The following is a 4,984-nucleotide window of genomic DNA, read 5'->3' on the forward strand; positions in this document are numbered from 1 at the left end:
GTTCGTTTTAAGGTCCTTTTATTGGTTTTTAAATCTTTAAATGGTCTGGCTCCTGTGTACTTAACTGACTTGCTGAAGTCACATGTTCCTCCTCGCTCGCTCCGTTCAGCTGAGCAGCTGCTGCTGTCGGTCCCTAAGTCGCGGCTGAAATGCAGAGGAGACCGTGCCTTTTCAATTGCGGCTCCGATGCTCTGGAATAACCTTCCCCTCCAAATTAGACAAGCGTCATCAGTGCAGGTCTTTAAGTCCAGATTGAAAACCTATTTTTATTCCCTGGCTTTTAACTCTGTAGGAAACTGACACCTTCTTATTTATTTTATTGTTTGTAATGATTTTATGGTATTTTTAATTTGGTTGTTGTTTTGATCTGTGTTGTTCAGCACTTTGGTCTGCCTGGTGTGTTCTTAAAGTGCTATACAAATAAACGATGATGATGATGATGATGATGATATCCCTCATGCTGCTGGGCAGGATAGCGCTCTGTTTCTTTTGGAGATTGAACTTTAGGTGTGACCTAATGCTAAAAATGACCATGCTTCATTCGGAAGCCTGGAAAAATGCAGGGGCTGTGCCACACAGAAAATTGGGATTGGGCATAAATCTGATAGAAACTTGTTAACACTAGAATATGCGCTTGTTTTGGAACCAGTAAGACAACGGAAATGCGTGAAAGCTGTCAGCAGAGCAGCACCCTGTAAGCAGGGGTAAAAGTCTTCTAATGTCACCTACAGGCACTGACGTTCCCTCCAACACCCAATTTTAGCCTGGATTTGTTCACCTTTGGTCAAACTGATTAAAGGCAGTGGAATTATCTGTGAGCAGCTCCAGTCAGAGATATGTGCATTTATTTGTATCATTTGGCACCATAAGGAAACCTACACGCAGCAGAATTCTCCAGCATTTCCTCTGTCTTATAAACAGATTTGTGGAGGTTTATGCACTTCCTGTTTTGGTTTGCCCTGATGGCAGCTCTTCACTGTTACAGCAAAGATCCTGTAACCTTACCAAGTTTAGCATCTTAAAAAAAGTCTCAAAAGCAGACGCTGGAACAGGGAAGCCGGGGCGCTGTCCTGTATTTTGGCCAGTACTTTAAAGCAGACCCTACTTTTCCAAAATGCATTCCCAGGAAATAAATAAATAAATAAATATAACAGTGTGGTATTCCGGGTATTATAGCCTGAAGCTCGCACACACACACATACACTCACACACACATACACTCACACACACACACATACACTCACACACACTGGTCGTAAACTGATTAAATCAGTGGGAACATGCTGCTTTTCTCTCCTTAATTACTCAATTCTCTTAATGTGACCGATGTGTTTAGGCTGCCAGGAAAGACCAGATTAGCTAGTGTGTGTGTGTGTGTGTGTGTGTATTTGCATGTGTGTGTGTTTCTCTGTGTGTGTGGGTACATCTGTGTGTACTTGTATTACTGCTGTTTTAGTGACTAAAGCGGTTCATTGTGGCGGGCTCACCTCCTTTTAGTGGACAAAAAGAAAGTCTCCGAGTTCTGAGGTGAATGCTGAGTTTAACACAAGCGTAAGATTAGGATAATGTTAGGTTAGGGGTACAGTAATGTCAGGGTAAGGTTAGGGTAAGCAGTGGTTATGGTTTTGCTGAGTCTCCTGGAAATGCATGTAGGTTATTGAAGTGCACTCTGAAGAGATGAGAGACTTTCATGACTGTGGGCATGAAACAAGAACACTGTGTCCTCCTGAACCAACCAATCAGAGCACATCCCATGTAGTTGAATGGGAGGTGTGGAGGAGGGGATTCTGACCCCATGTGAGTCAAAACCCCCTCCTCCTACTCCTCCGCCACCACCACCTCCTCCGCAGGACTCTTACATCACGTGTCTGCGGCAGTATGTCATGAAGATCATGTTATCTTTTCTCTTTTGGTCAGACTTACTCAACCTCTAAAGTTCTCTGTGAGCCACAATCGGACTCATCGGTGAGAGGAATATCTGGATGTCTCTATCACCACAAACTTAAGTACTCCTTAGTTTTTACTCTGACTGAACCAGAAAAGATATTTTATCTCTAACAGCCTCACAGGAGTTTTGAATCCTGAGGTCTTCTGATTCAATGTCCATCAAGTAAAATACTAATGTCAGGCACTCTGTTATCGCATGTTTTTTATGTGTTTAAAGTGTTAAAATTTGTTATTTGTTTCTCATTTGTTGTCAGATTTGCATTCTGTAATATAGAAAACTGATCTAAAGATCTAAACTCTCTTTTTTACCCCCTTTTCTCACCTCTGTCTGCAGCAGCTGTCCAGTCCTGCCCTCTAACCCTGCCAATCCTTTTTCAAGACTGGCAAAGCTGGATGCCTCCTTCCTCCAGTGAAATTCCTTGGATTTAGAATGGATGGGGTTTTGATATTTATGAGCTGAGTTAGGACATCCAACCCACATTCCTACGGCTGCAGTCTGACAAAGTGTTTTATTTTCCCTGATATATGCTGCTGTCCAGGTGATGTAAATCCTGTCATCAGATGGTGCACGCTGACGTCCAGTCACCCTCCAGTTTGGTTCTAATGCTGAAAGCGGCATCAATTATGAATATATCGGATATGACTGCCTTTGACTCCAATTCTAAAATCCTGTGTAACTCTCCGGGAAAACAAAAAATCTATAATTTTTTCTGTTTCTTAAAATCTGTGTGCTGGGTGTCATTTTGGAAATCTGTGCTTCATGTCATGACAACTTTTCTGTAAGATGGCAAGACTTCAGTTTGAGGTAGCCAGATATAATTCCAAACTCTGAAAATCAGCATGGCTGTAAATGTAAAAACATCAATGATATCAGTGGGTCACACCTCACTGCCTCCTCTGTGCTTTGTATTAGTATGTGTTTTTTCAAACACGTTTCAAGTTTTTTCAAAAAGGTCTCAAAGACTTTAGAGTCAGACCTGTTACAGATCGTCAACTTTTCTTTATTATCAGGTGTGTTTCCAGAATCACTAAAAACTGCTGTAATAAAACCTATACTGAAAAAGGACAATCTTGACAAGACACAAATGAACAACTACAGGCCGATCTCAAATCTCCCATTTTTAAGTAAGATCATTGAAAAAGCAGTTTCTCAACAGCTCAGTTACTTCTTAAAACAGAATAACTGCTACGATGCCTTCCAGTCAGGTTTTAGACAGAACCACAGCACTGAAACCGCTCTGACCAAAGTGTTTAATGACATATGTCTGAATACAGACAGTGGAAAAATGTCAGTCCTAGTTTTACTGGATCTCAGTGCAGCATTTGATACAGTTGACCACAACATATTACTCAAACGACTGGAGAACTGGACAGGTCTTTCAGGAACTGTACTAAACTGGTTCAAAACATACGTAGAAAACAGGAAATACTTTGTATCAAAAGGTAACTTCACATCTGAGCAGACAAGTATCACATGTGGAGTTCCCCAAGGTTCCATCTTGGGACCCCTTCTGTTTAACATCTACATGCTCCCACTGGCACTGATTATAAAGAACAACAAAATAAACTATCACAGCTATGCAGATGACACACAACTATATATCACAATGTCACCAGGAGACCGAGGCCCTGTACAGGCTCTTGGTAAATGCATTGAGGAAATCAATGACTGGTTGTGCCACAATTTTCTCCAGCTAAACAAAAACAAAACTGAGGTAATAGTCTTTGGCGCCAAAGAAAAACGATTACAGGTCACCAGAGAACTTCAATCTATACATCTAAAAACCACAAACCAGGCGAGAAATTTGGGTGTAGTGATGGATGCAGACCTAAACTTAGAAAAACACATTAAGACAATAACAAAGTCAGCTTACTATCACCTCAAGAATATATCAAGGATAAAAGATCTGATGTCTCAACAGGACCTGGAAAAACTAGTCCATGCATTCATCTTTAGTAGGCTTGATTACTGTAACAGCATCTTTACAGGTCTACCTAAAAAATCAGTCAGACAACTACAGCTCATTCAGAACTCTGCTGCTCGAGTCCTCACTAAGACCAAAAAAGTGGACCACATCAGTCCAGCTCTGAGGTCCTTACACTGGCTGCCTGTCCGTCAGAGGATAGACTTTAAAGTTCTGATGCTGGCCTATAAAGCTCTGAATGGTTTAGGACCAAAATACATCAATGACCTCCTGACCCAGTATAAACCATCCAGATCCCTCAGGTCATCTGGATCCGGTCTTTTATCAGTTCCCAGAGTCAGAACCAGACACGGAGAAGCTGCATTCAGCTTTTATGCTCCTTATATCTGGAACAAACTCCCAGAAAGCCTCAGATCAGCTGAAACACTCAGTTTATTTAAATCCAGGTTGAAGACTCACCTGTTCTCAGCTGCATTTGAATAAAGCGCCAAATCCACACTTTAAGCTTAAATTTCAAAACTTACATTTAACTACTGATTTTATCTGTTTTGATTTTATATACTGTTGTTTGTTTGTTTGTTTGTTTGTTTGTTAATTAGTTAGTTGGTTTGTTTGCTTGTTTTAATCAATTTTAAATCATGCTTTTTATTTATTTTTGTTTCTAATGTCTCTGTAAAGCACTTTGAATCACCTTGTTGTTGAATTGTGCTATACAAATAAACTTGCCTTGCCTTAGTACGTGTGCCATTTTAATAACTCAGTGTATCAGATGAGGTGTGTGACTTCTTGAACAGGCTTATAATCTTAGAGTCTTGTGACCTGATAGTAAAAGTAATTAAAAGGGAAGTGAAAGCTGTGATAAAAAGTACCGGGAATGCCGAGAGGGTAGATGGCTGTGGGAAAGGGAAGTAACTAAATGGAAATAACAGTTTTATATCATATGTTGCTTTATCTGACAAACCTGACACTCAACAATCCAGAGACAAACAGAGGAACTTCAACAGGCCCCTTTATGTCACATTAGGATGTCAGTCTTTGAGTTTACAATCATCAAAGTAAGTATGGAAACAGATTTGGGTGCATGGTATTGTATTGATTTTATTTTCCCATAG

At 40.4% G+C, this 4,984-nt stretch overlaps 1 long non-coding RNA gene across 1 annotated transcript; it reads left to right on the top strand.

Annotated features, from left to right (window-relative positions):
- The first annotated feature begins 1,644 nt into the window (after positions 1 to 1,644).
- On the top strand, positions 1,645 to 4,607 carry LOC146718158 (uncharacterized). Its single transcript, XR_014920247.1, has 2 exons — positions 1,645 to 2,006; positions 2,282 to 4,607. It is a non-coding gene; the product is annotated as an uncharacterized LOC146718158 (long non-coding RNA).
- Positions 4,608 to 4,984: the final 377 nt, after the last annotated feature.

Source organism: Copadichromis virginalis, linkage group LG1 (assembly GCF_057382275.1).
Source record: "Copadichromis virginalis isolate Kocher_CV1m ecotype Utaka linkage group LG1, C_Virginalis_male_GT1.1, whole genome shotgun sequence".
NCBI lineage: Eukaryota > Metazoa > Chordata > Actinopteri > Cichliformes > Cichlidae > Copadichromis > Copadichromis virginalis.